This window comes from Lithobates pipiens, unplaced genomic scaffold, assembly GCF_037356315.1.
Source record: "Lithobates pipiens isolate NorthernLeopardFrog02 unplaced genomic scaffold, aLitPip1_a1.2 Scaffold_19, whole genome shotgun sequence".
Taxonomy (NCBI): Eukaryota; Metazoa; Chordata; class Amphibia; order Anura; family Ranidae; genus Lithobates; species Lithobates pipiens.
In genome coordinates, this window is record NW_027507764.1 from 182,816,032 (window position 1) to 182,829,525 (window position 13,494).

At 42.1% G+C, this 13,494-nt stretch overlaps 1 protein-coding gene and 1 long non-coding RNA gene across 6 annotated transcripts in view; one reads left to right on the forward strand and one right to left on the reverse strand.

Annotated features, from left to right (window-relative positions):
- MYRIP (myosin VIIA and Rab interacting protein) overlaps positions 1-13,494 on the forward strand; it is a 689,287-nt gene that overhangs the window by 395,886 nt on the left and 279,907 nt on the right. The window lies entirely within an intron of this gene.
- Positions 1,359-8,074, reverse strand: LOC143996480 (uncharacterized). The gene is made up of 2 exons (XR_013277558.1): positions 7,553-8,074; positions 1,359-3,703 (listed from the first exon to the last, which is right to left on the reverse strand). It is a non-coding gene; the product is annotated as an uncharacterized LOC143996480 (long non-coding RNA).

Sequence of the window (13,494 nt, forward strand, 5' to 3'; positions counted from 1 at the left end):
ATCTGCAGATATTGCCCAAATCGTCCCCTCTGCTTCTCCCAGGACCTCCTGCTCTCTAGCTCCCTTGTTACCTCCTCCCATGCTCGACTTCAGGACTTCTCCAGAGCCTCTCCCAATCTCTGGAACTCCCTGCCCCAGTCTGTCCAATAAGCCTCTACCCTGTCCACCTTTAGGAGATCCCTGAAAACTAATTTATTCAGGGAAGCCTATCCCACACCCACCTAACTGTCCCCGAGCCAGCCCCATCAAATCATTCTCTGCAGCTATTACCTTTTGTACCACCCCCTCCCTTTAGAAAGTAAGCTCTACGAATAGGGCCCTCCTGTACCTTTTGTATTGAACTGTACTGTAATTGTGTTGTCCCCCCCTATACATTGTAAAGTGCTGTGTAAACTGTTGGCGCTATATAAATTGTGTATAATAATATTAAATAATAATCATCTATAAGGCTTACTCAGTAGTGACATAAAATGTATTATACCTCTCAGAAATTGCACTTGTGGGGGCATGCATCATCTTCTAATTGCCCAAGATGTATGAGCAATGTGGGTATGTCGGTACATATGTTGTGGAGATGCCCAAAGCTATTTTAATATTGCACCTTTATATTTGCCATGATTAATGAAATTGATCACATTAGTTTACCTGTGGAGCCTAAAACTGGATTTTTAAGTATCATATCTGAGGACATGTTATCTCTGATGCTTCGATGGATAAACATACATTTACTTTTTATAGTTTGAAATTAATAGCTCAGAAATGGTTGTCTCCTACTCCACCAACATTTCTTCAGTAGTCCAAAAAGCCTTGAAAAGAAAAATGAATATACCAACATAGGTGCTGTGTTCATAAATTCTAGAAACTATGGTCTCTTTGGCTAGCTGTTCAGTAATTGTAGACCCATTCTGTTATCTACCTATATGATATTTGGGTAATGACTTTTTCAGATGTGATCTTATAGGGCATATGGAGCTGACACTACATTATGTTAATTACTTTAAAGGCATTGCTGGGATTTGTTTTAGTAGTTCTCTATTTTATTTTTGACTATGCTACTTTGTATTATAAATACTGAAAAACTCAATAAAAAAATAATTGATTAAAAAAAGCTTCCATTAAAAAATAAGAATCACGGTATTGAAAATCCCCCACCCCCAAAGTCAATTTGCCTGCAAAAACCTTTTGAAAATAAAGCTGTTGTTAAAAAAAATGTTTTGGGCCCAGCTTCCAACCATTCTAAGCCCCCGTACACACTGTTAGGTTGCTCGTCTTCTGTAAGTAACCCCTGGTAGCCTAGGCTAGGATTGAAGGGCGGAGGTCCCTTTCACCGGTGGACAAAACATTACACATACACACTATTGTACGTGAATAATGAATGTGCATATTGAAGCACACACAACAGTTTTATTTAGTTTGAGCTGAAGGACAGCCCTGTGGTTTAACCAATCAGGTAATTCATACATACATCGACATTTTTCTTAAACTCATGACATTATCTAAGTCAAAGGTGAAATACAGTCTTCTGATAGTTATTTCGTCATTTCAACATCTGCTGACTGACCATATTCTTGCGTAACCAGTCCTATCTTAGCTTTGTACCTCTTACCGCAGACAGATGCTTCCTAATATGTCAACATCTTGCATCTTAATTCTGAACTTAGTGAAATGCACGCCTAAGCATATTATCTTAGACCTTTAACCTAGTACCGTATATCTTTTGGTAACCTTAATAAGTATTCCCTTATAATCCTTCCTTTGATCATTCTGTGATTTACATAATGATCATTCCTTTTCTAATTTAATAGCACAGGCTTCATACTCCGAACCCTTGTGCTCTTGGTTTCTATACCATACCGTTGGATCCTTAACAATGGAAGTGAGTTTCAGATCCTTCGGAGCGACCGTGTTTCCCTTTTTACATAAACATTTGATTATCTTATAACAGGCATATAAAAATAGAATGAAGAGAATCACAGTGACAATTGTCATGGCAGCATTTCGGAGCCAAGATATTAATCCCCCAAAACTAAAACTGCTCGAGAAGGGATCCCAGTTTTTTCCTATGTTCCTTGCCTCTTTCTGTAGTTTATTTACCTCTTCCCTGTGTTGGGCAATAACGTCATAGTAGTCTGGGACTTCGATGCTGGTATTATGAATCCAGGTACAGCACTCATAATCCTCAGTAGTCTCACAGAGGCCAGTAAGGGCTGCACTCATACTTTCTATAGCCAACTCATGTAGTTCTAGTTGCTTCCTAATTGCCCTAGTTTCTAGATTTAGTTTGGTTATGTCATCAGAATTTTCCTCCAGAATCTCATCAATTATGCCAGTGTAATTATTTAATCTTTTCATTAGGTCAATTCCCCACCCTGTCCAGGAAGGAACCATGCCCAGGCCATATCTTTTTCTAAAAACAATTCTCGTTTATTACGGTGTCTAAGGGGATATCTAGGATGCATGCTGGCTTCAAGGAGGTGACTTCCCTTGTTATCCCCTAATACCCCCATGATAGGAACCAGGGCTGCAAGGTAACACCACCCCTGGGGTTTGGTTGGGATCCAGGGGTGACAGAGTTTGCCGCAGCATATATATATGGTATTTCCTAGAGCTAGGGGTCGTTTATGGAACACGTTCCTAAGAGTATCAGAAAGGCCAGAGAGCACCAGTATTGACATTAATTGGTGTATTGTAGTCTTGGTACTGGAGCTAAGAAAGTCTAAAAAGGTGGCATTTAGGGTGGGATCTGAAGTATGGAAGAAAGAAGGACTGTTAAATGATGTCATTGAAATGTTAAGTTTTGCTTGTTTGCAAACCTCGGCTCCATCTGTGGTGTTTCCCAGTCGGAAACACCAGTCTGGGAAGTGGCTTCTACCTATAATTTGGAAAGTGAGGGTTTTATTTGGACGGGTCCTAGTAACATTCGTTAGGACGATAGGGGGTGTTCCATTAAGGAGGGGGGTAAAATTCAAGGGGACTGCCATGAGAGGGATTCTAGCTGTACTGGGATGTAGCTTGCTGCAAATCCAGCATTTCTCAAAACCAGATTTTTGAGCATAGCTATATTTGAATTTTAGTAGTAACATCTTGTTAGTCAGTCCCTTAGGTGACTCATTAACGGGTACAATACTTCTACTATGTCTTTGGCCGGGGGTATTATTCATCTTAGGTGGTCCACATATCCCTTTTAATAGACCTAAGTCTTCTGGATGATATATACAGTTGGCTATAAACCATGTGGGCAGGAATACAAATAGTACCAGACTACCCCAAAGGCATACAGCCTTCCCTGACACTGATGGAGAAAGCATCTTTGTTTTTTTAAAGTTCTGATTATTTGTTATCTAAGAGTTCTGTTCTTCTTCTTCGTTTCTCATCCCGGCAGTTGTTGGCTCTGTTTTGTCCTTTTGAGGGGGTGTGGGATCTTCCAGGGAAATTTGTTCTATGCCTCTCTGAACTTCTTGTAGATCTTGTTCTTGGGAGTTGCTGCTCTCTGTCACTGCCAGGGGCTCTGGAGTCGAGGGAAGCTGGGGACACTTTTTAAGACGGCTGGCGTGGATCCAGGTGTTTCCTAGGTCTGTTAACACTGCGGTCCTGGATACCTTTTCCACCTTCCATGGTCCTGAGAAAGCCGGTCCGATACTCTTTCTTTGTGCTAATTGTTTGATCAGCACTTTATCCCCAGGGATGAAGGGATGCGTTGGTTCTGTGGGAAGAGGGAAAAAGGTGACAGAAACTTGTTCGTTCATTTCATGAAGCATACTTACCAGGTTTTTCACGTACATTTCCTGTTGGGAATAAATGTCAATATCAGTGTCTTGGTCTAATGGGGGTAATTCTATGTTTGCGGGGATTCCCATGAGGACCTCAAAGGGTGATAGTTTTGTTCTTGCATGTGGATCTTCCCCTCTTTTGACCAAAGACCTTCAGGGTCTTTGGTCAATCCTTCCTTTGTCCAAAAATGGACATCATCTTCTGTGGCCATTGATTGCATCTGTGCTATGACAGTTTTAAAGTTAGGTGCTGCGAAGTGTTCCTTGAAAAACATTGTTGTGGGGGCAGGTGGGTTAGGGGAAAAGGCAGCAGCTCTTTTAGCTTCTCTGTCAGCAAGAGCATTCCCTTTTGAAACACGACTGCTGTCAGAGGAGTGTGCCTTTACTTTAATTATGGCTACCTTTTTTGGAAGAAGAATGGCTTGGAGGAGAGCACTAATCTGTGTGGAGTTGCCAATTATTTTGTTGTCTGCTGTTTTAAAACCTCTATTGGCCCATATCACACCAAAATCATGCACCACTCCAAAAGCATATCTACTGTCTGTGTAGACGTTCACCTCTTTACCGGTGAATAGAATGCAGGCCCTAGTGAGGGCTTCTAACTCTGCTACCTGGGCTGAAGAAGGAGGTAATGATTTTGCCTCCAGTACGATGTCTGGTAGTTGAACAACTGCATAACCGGTTAAAAAGGTGGAGTCAGAGGGACGTGAGCAGCTACCGTCAACGAAAACATCCTCTGCACCTGAGATAGGGGTGTCAGTGAGATCCGGTCTGGGACTGGTAATAGCAGCAACCTTTTCCGAACAGTCATGTATAATGTCTGGGTCATGTGGTAAACGCAACATGGAATGCAAAAGGCGCACAGCGGGGTTGCTGGCAGGCACATATTTGAGTGTGAGGTTATCAGTGTTCATCAGTGTTATCTCATAACCACTAAGTCTTTGCGAGGTCATATGTTGGGTATTCATGTTCTGAATAAGATGCGTGACTGAATGAGTGGTATAGAGAGTCAATGGGTGACCTAGCACTAATTTGTTTGCATCTTGTACAGCCATTGCACAGGCAGCAAGATTTTGGAGACAGAATGGCATTCCCTGTACTTGGATGGGGAGTTTTTTTTGATAGATATGAGACAGGGCGATACCCTGATCCATGTTGTTGTGTTAGCACGGCGGCAAAAGAGCTTCCTGAAACTACACAGTACAGCTGAAAAGCTTTACCATAGTCTACCAATCCCAGGGCGGGAGCATTTGACAGACTGTTTAATAGAGCTTGAAAAGCTTGTAGTCTGTCTTCAGTCCAATCTATTAATTTAGGGGCTGTCGAGCCAGTAGCCTCTCTTAGGATACTATCATAATGAGAACAGTCAGGGATCCATTGGCGGCAATATACAATTGCACCCAAAAATGAGAGTAGGGCGGCCTTGTCTTTTGGCGGACTGAGAGCTTGTAGGGCTGCGGCACGTTTAGGTGACACCAGCCTTGTTCCTTCCTTTAGAATGCACCCTAGGTATTCTACCTGTGGCTGGCACCATTGTATTTTCTTCCTTGAGGCTAGATGCCCGGCGTGAGCTAGGTGTTGTAACAGTGATGTTGAATCGACCGCACATTCTTCAGCAGTTCGACTGCACAGGAGCAAGTCGTCCACATACTGTATCAGTACCGACCCTCGCTCAGATGTCCAAGACTTGACAGTCTCGTTGAGTACCATAGAGAAGGCGGCTGGACTGTCTACATACCCTTGCCAGGTTAGTTGGCCCCCGGCCCAGGAGAAAGCAAACATAGGTTGGGCTTCCTCTGCAATGGGAATGCTAAAGAAAGCATTCGCTAAATCAATTACTGTGTAGCATAGAGAGTCTGCCGGTATGCATGAGAAAATAAAAGTGATGTCTGAGACTAGGGGTGGGAGGGGAATCACTTGTTTGTTTACTGCTCTGAGGTCTTGGACGAGTCTCCACTCGCCACTGGCCTTCTTTACAGGGTAAATGGGTGTGTTCCAAGGACTGATGATTGGTCTCAGGATACCTTTTGATATGTAATCATTAATTTGAGGGGAGATGCCTTTGACTTTCTCTGGGGGTAGGGGATACTGTTTTTGATATTGTATCCCTGCATCTGACCGCATTTGGGGTGCATATGGTGTGCAATTAATAAAGCCCACACTACCTTTGTTTTCTGCCCAAATTGTGTGATGGTCAAGGGAGGAAGGTATCATTAGAAAGAAACTCCTGTGTGCATGTCTTTTTGGGAACCCTCTGTGTGCATGTCGCTTAGGGCCATGTAAGTCACATAATGGTGAACTAGCGGTAAGGGAACCTTCTTTATTAAACTTAATGGTAATACACAGTTGTGCCAAGAGGTCCCGTCCCATAAGGGGCACAGGGCATGAGGACAAGACGGCAAAAGTTTGGGTACATAATTTCTGTCCTTCTGGAGTGGCTACAGTCAGTGGTGGAGTGATGGGATGGGTGACAGGTGTCCCATTAATACCAACAGAGTTTCCCTCGGTGCATTATTTGTGGCTGTGTAGGATATTGGGGTAGTGGTTGACGAGGGTTCTGGTATGGCAGATAACGGGGATACTGTGGGCGGGTCTGGGGGTTAAATCCCCTGCCTCTGCCTCTTGCTCTAATCTGTCCAGTCCTATAAGGGCACTGGGATTTCCAATGTCCTTGCTGTCCACAATTGCCTATATTTTCCAAGGCATTTGTTCCATGCACAGAAACAATCCTTCATGTATTGTGGGTCAGCCCCTTTGCAGGGAGGATAAGAATGCTTATGTACCTGACAAATTTTACTGACTTCTTGCCAGTCTTCCTCAGTACAAGGACCATATGGCCCTGGGTCATGTATCCCCAATTGCTGACACCTTTCTCGGACTTGTGTCCAAAATGGTTCTACCTGGGGGCCAGGGATCATATTACTAACAAATTCATAGGGTGATGGGGTGGCCATGGCTTGGGTTGCTGCAGTATTCCCCATCTAGTAGTCTGGGCAGTGTGTGTCTAGTGGCAGGACACAGGTGATAACACCCGGTTTGTCCAACAATCCGGTCTCTGGTCTGGGAGTAGGATCCCTGATCTTTTTTGGGGCAGATGGACTTATATAAAACTATGAAGATTTACCCTTAATATACGATGAAGGGTAAATTTTTCCTGGTGGCGGGATATACCCCTCTTACACCAAGTCTGCAAGAGAACCCCCCTGGTCTGGTGGTCAGTAAAATCCACTTGTCATCTATTCTTAGGAAGAGTAGACCTAACGTGCAATGGGGGCAGGCGGATGCTATGTCACTACAAGAGGGCTCCTCATATTCTGCACTCATTTAAACAACAACAATTATTTTCCTTATACTCTATATTAAAACTTATACTCTATATACTTACACGTGTACCTAGAGAGAAACAGACATATTCTTAATATACTTTAAGACATGACATAACCGTATTGCAATACATTTATCAATTTATAGTGCACTTTTTAAAAAAAAAAATTTTTTCAAATGGGCGTCCACTCCACCAATCCCTTTGTCACGGGCGTAATCTACTACTTCCCGTGTTAAAAATACTATCACCAATAGTTTTAAGTCAGACCAACCTAGTCGGACTCCCCTAAACCTATAAATTCCTTGCGAGCCCTTTTAACCTCCCGAGGGACCAGCCTAGTCCACCGCGAAGGCACAGTTACTTCTTTTAATTTTAAACTAAGTTCGTAGCGGCCGCCCGGACAGAGTAAGTGTTTACACCATTCACCAATCAGGTAAAAAAGAGTAAAGTGACTTACCTGTCGCAAGACGAACCCCACTTCTGGTACCAAAACTGTTAGGTTGCTCGTCTTCTGTAAGTAACCCCTGGTAGCCTAGGCTAGGATTGAAGGGCGGAGGTCCCTTTCACCGGTGGACAAAACATTACACATACACACTATTGTACGTGAATAATGAATGTGCATATTGAAGCACACACAACAGTTTTATTTAGTTTGAGCTGAAGGACAGCCCTGTGGTTTAACCAATCAGGTAATTCATACATACATCGACATTTTTCTTAAACTCATGACATTATCTAAGTCAAAGGTGAAATGCAGTCTTCTGATAGTTATTTCGTCATTTCAACATCTGCTGACTGACCATATTCTTGCGTAACCAGTCCTATCTTAGCTTTGTACCTCTTACCGCAGACAGATGCTTCCTAATATGTCAACATCTTGCATCTTAATTCTGAACTTAGTGAAATGCACGCCTAAGCATATTATCTTAGACCTTTAACCTAGTACCGTATATCTTTTGGTAACCTTAATAAGTATTCCCTTATACACACTGTCGGAGATTCCGACAACCAAATCCGTCAGAGTAATTCCGACGGATTAATTCCGTCAGAGGTCGGGAAGTGATGTTGCATACACACGGTCAGACTAAGTTGTCGTGATGACGTTATTTCGTTACGACGGGACTACGTTCAGGCTAGTAGCCAATAGCTTTGGTCTAGGAATTTGATCTGAGCATGCGTGGCACTTTGTCTGTCGGAGTAGGCTACACTTGATCGGAGTATGTCCGATAGGAGCATTTTGTCGGAAAATTTTACCGGCAAGTTGGAAAAGTTGGTCCGTCGGAATATCCGATGCGAACCACACACAGTTGGAATATCCGACAAAACGGTCTGATAGGAAACATTCCGTCGGAATCTCCGACTGCGTGTACAAGGGCTAAGAGATGCAAGTTACATTGTTGTATCTCACCGCTGCATCCTGGGATAGCTGGCCATACAAAAGCACACAAGAATGCACTACAGACATTTTAAGGGCATATATTTATGGGATTTTGAATGCCAAGCTGGGCCAGGAGCCAGCCGTGACATCACCTGCACATCCCTGAAACATCAGAAACAAGGGGCGAGATCTTGTTTAGCAAAGTTTGTATTTTTAATGTGACCCTGTCAGTTGCTAAAAAACAGACTGAAAGGCCGGTTTCCTGTAGTAAGTTGTTGAGTAAGTGTTATATTTATTTTATTAGAGGGAATTGGCCTTCATTTTTTAAGCCACTACCATGATTGATTTACCATATAGATAACAAATGTTAGTGGGGAAAATCTAAAGATCTGTGTATAAAATATATTTAAGATAAAATGGTATATAAAAACAGGTTAAAATGTGAAAGTTGCAAAGAATACTTTCAATACTTTACTTTCATTATAGAAATATGGCAAAATAAATATTTGGAGTAAAGATGTGTGACGAAAATGTAGCAATTCCGCTGGTTAAGCACACAGAACTGATTTACAAAAATTACTTTAATATTATTTACACATAGATTTGGAGAAAAATATATATATATGTATGTGATTTGCAAGTCATTTACATTCAAGTGGCAGCACCAAAGGTGCAATATAAGATGATTTGCAGGAGAACAGAAAGTAACAGTCAATATAGAGGAGTGAAATACAACATCTTTTATTTTGAAGGAATGAAGTATTGATTTCATAGGTTTAGTAGAAGATTGCCACCTAAATGACACCCCTGCCTGTCCCTGAACCTCTCTATACCTCTCATCTCTTGTCCAGGTGTCGCAAGGATAAAATGCGAGGTGGCATCTTCATAATGGAATCACGGGCAGCAATAAAAACTTAAAGTGATTGTAAACTATTACATATATTCAGTGAAGTGACTGGTTATAGGTGATACCAGAGATTAAACAAATCCTCCTACATCCATCGTACTTGTTTATCTGCCGTCTTCACTTCTCTACATCCGTTCAAAGTCCAGAATTTATAAAACTTGTCTGAGCTGTCAGAAAAAAATAAAGTTACACTCTGCAGAGCTCAGGAAGGAGAGCTCTGAGAGATGATTTGAGGGAAGGGACACCCCCCCTTCACAAAGCACACAGGAATAGAACTGAGGCTGTCAATCAGCTGGAGGTTCCACCCCTGTCACCTGTTTTTCTCTTGATGACAGGAAAACTTCTCAGAAGCGACCCATGCAGATAGCAGAGGAATAAGGCAGCAGACAAAAATGACACTTAGTGGTCTGGATAGAGACAAGTACACACAACGCAGAGATATGCTTTGTTCATATTACATGTCTGAGCTTTACAACTTTACACCCACTTTCAAGCAGAACTCAAAAAGAAAATTTAGAAATATGTGAACATGCAGGCTTTTAATTCCAGAAGAGACACCCAATGTCTCTTCTGCAGTAAAATATACTTACCTGTTTGTTTGCATTCCCCATGCAAAATGTGCACTGAGCTGCACGTTCACAGTTCAGTTTACATTCCAGCACAATTCCTGTGTGGCAGAATCAAGGGAAGGGGGAAGATAGCACAAACCTCTAATGTAGTAAAAGGATCAAAGGGCTTTATTAAAAACAATATATTATACAGTCATGGCCGAAATTGTTGGCCCCCCAGAAATGTTTCCAGAAAATCAAGTATTTCTCACAGAAAAGTATTTGCAGTAACACACGTTTTGCTATACACATGTCTATTCCCTTTGTGTGTATTGGAACAAAACAAAAGATGGGAGGAAAAAAATTGGACATAACGTCACACAAAATTCTAAAAATGGGCTGGTCAAAATTCTTGGCACCCTCTCAAAATTTTGGATAAATAAGATTGTTTCAAGCATGTGATTCTCCTTTAAACTCACCTGGGGCAAGTAACAGGTGCGGACAATATAAAATTCACACCTAAAAGTAGATAAAAAGGAGAGAAGTTCATTTAGTCTTTGCATTGTGTGTCTGTGTGTGCCACACTAAGCATGGACAACAGAAAGAGGAGAAGAGAACTGTCTGAGGACTTGATAACCAAAATTGTGGAAAATATCAACAATCTGAAGGTTACAAGTCCATCTCCAGAGATCTAGATGTGCCTTTGTCCACAGTGCGCAACATTATCAAGAAGTTTGCAACCCATGGTACTGTAGCTAATCTCTCTGGATGTGGACGAAAGAGAAAAATTGATGAAAGGTTGCAACACAGGATTGTCCGGATGGTGGATAAACAGCCCCAAACAAGTTCCAAAGAAATTCAAGCTGACCTGCAGGCTCAGGGAGCATCAGTGTTAGCGCAAACTATGGCAGGAGACCCAGGAGGACCCCACTGCTGACACAGAGACATAAAAAAGCAAGACTACAGTTTGCAAAAATGTACTTGAGTAAGCCAAAATCCTTCTGGGAAAAGGTCTTGTGGGCAGATGAGACCAAGATAGAGCTTTTTGGTAAAGCACATCATTCTACTGTTTACCTAAAACAGAATGAGGCCTACAAAGAAAAGAACACAGTACCTACAGTGAAATATGGTGGTGGTTCAATGATGTTTTGGGTTTGTTTTGCTGCCTCTGGCACTGAGTGCCTTGAATGTGTGCAAGGCATCATGAAATCTGAGGATTACCAAAGGATTTTGGGTTGCACTGTAGAGCTCAGTGTCAGAAAGCTGGGTTCGCTTCCGAGATCTTGGGTCTCCCAGCAGAACAATGACCTCAAACATACACCAAAAACCACCCAGAAATGGATGGCAACAAAGCACTGGAGAGTTCCAAAGTGGCCAGCAATGAGTCCAGATCTAAATCCCATTGAACACCTGTGGAGAGTTCTTAAAATTGCTGTTGGGAAAAGGTGCCCTTCAAATAAGAGAGACCTGGAGCAGTTTGCAAAGGAAGAGTGGTCCAAAATTCCGGGTAAGAGGTGTAATGCCCCGTACACACGAGCGGACTTAAGTCCGACAGACTTCCAAAGGAGTTCCGTCGGAGTTCTGCTGGAATTCCGACGGAGTTCTGACAGACTTTTCGGCCGAACGGACTTGGCCACACACAATCACACTAAACTCCGACGGATTCGAACGTGATGACGTACGACCGGACTCGAATAAGGAAGTTCATAGCCAGTAGCCAATAGCTGCCCTAGCGTCGGTTTTAGTCCGTCGGAGTAGCATACACACGAGCGGAGTTTTCGAAGGGGACCGGGTCCGGCGGAGTTCCGTCGGGAAAATTTGAAGCATGCTTCATTTCTAAAGTCCGTCAGACTTTGGCGAATCAAAAGTCCGTTGCAGCCCACACACGATCGGATAGTCTGACGGACTCGGTCCTTCGGACTTTGGATGTTGAAAAGTCCGCTCGTGTGTACGGGGCATAAGAAGCTTATTGATGGTTATAGGAAGTGACTGATTTCAGTTATTTTTTCCAAAGGGTGTGCAACCAAATATTAAGTTAAGGGTGCCAAGAATTTTGACCAGCCCATTTTTGGAGTCTTGTGTGACATTATGTCCAATTTGTTTTTTTTTTATCCTCCCTGTTTTGTTCCAATACACACAAAGGGAATAAACATGTGTATAGCAAAACATGTGTTACTGCAATACTTTTCTGTGAGAAATACTTGATTTTCTGGAAAAATTTCTGGGGTGCCAACAATAAAGCCCTTTGATCCTTTTACTACACCAGAGGCCTCCACTGTTTTCTCCCTTCCCTGGCTTTTTTCTTCACAGGTGGAGTTCCCTTTCCCTGATTACAGCAGCACTCCTAGTGTGTAGTAGTTACTGTCCTACCACTCCTCCTAGTGTGTAGTAGCTACTGTCCTACCATCAAATGGTTGGTGTCATAACTGATCACATGTGCAGCACCATGGCAGTTGCAGCTCAAACAGAAGCTAAGATGGCAGCATCCATTGCTAAAAAAAGGAGGTTTTCGTTCCACATGAGTTGTCCTGCATATGTTCTGCAAGGGCACAAGGAAGGCAATTGCTCTCTATGTCCCTTGTCCACAACACTAGTATCACGTGCAGATTTTTTTTCTGTGCAGGAATTTGCAATGTGTATAAAACTCACTGAAACGCACATGAAAACTGATGTAAACTCTTGTTTCTGCATGTGAAATATGTGTATTTTTTTCCATACGTTTTTCTGCACATATGGTGTGACCGAGGCCTAAGACTGATTAAACAGATTTTGGAGTCCCAAATTTGGCATGTTCTCTTTTATTATATCTGTTGGCCCAAGGTAGTCAGCATTCAATAGAGTATTTTATATTCCATGTGCCATAAAACAGTCTTTTGCTGTGTCAGGTTATATTGATAACATTCCACAGTAAGTGTGATGGGCTACCAGCGTAATCAAGGTTTCCTTCTATGAAAATATATGTTTTAACAGATTATCCAACATAGCCACTATCTCTTTAAATTAATTTACTTTTGAAAAATGGGTCCATTTTTGCTGATCCATGCACATTTTCAGCTCCGTTAACAATTTACCAAGTAAACAGAACACCAATTTCTCTGCTGCAAATGAAATTTAACAAGGAGACGTGTAGAGAAAGAACTGTTTAATTTCCTAGACAATAGAAGTAAACTGCGATCTTGTTTTTCATTAAACAAAATAAATATGTTTTCCAAGAGAAAGTCAGCAGCATCAGTTGTAATGGGGGTTTTATATCAAAAGATGTCAGGAAACATCACACAGTCCTGAGTCGCGTGCATGAAATAGACTGTGGTGCCAGAAGGTTCATTGTTCCTTGACCTGCTTTGACTCAGAGACTCAGTGAACTGAAAGATAAGTATTTCTCAAGGGTATATACACTTGTACAAAATAAAGAAAAATAAATTGAACCATGCATTTAAATTGTCACAACATACATGGAAGACAGAAGACCTCTCATGAAATTTTATGTAATATGATTCATATTTTTTCATGGCTGCAAAACTCAGAGCCCTTGTACACACGGTCGGAGATTCCGACGGAATGTGTCC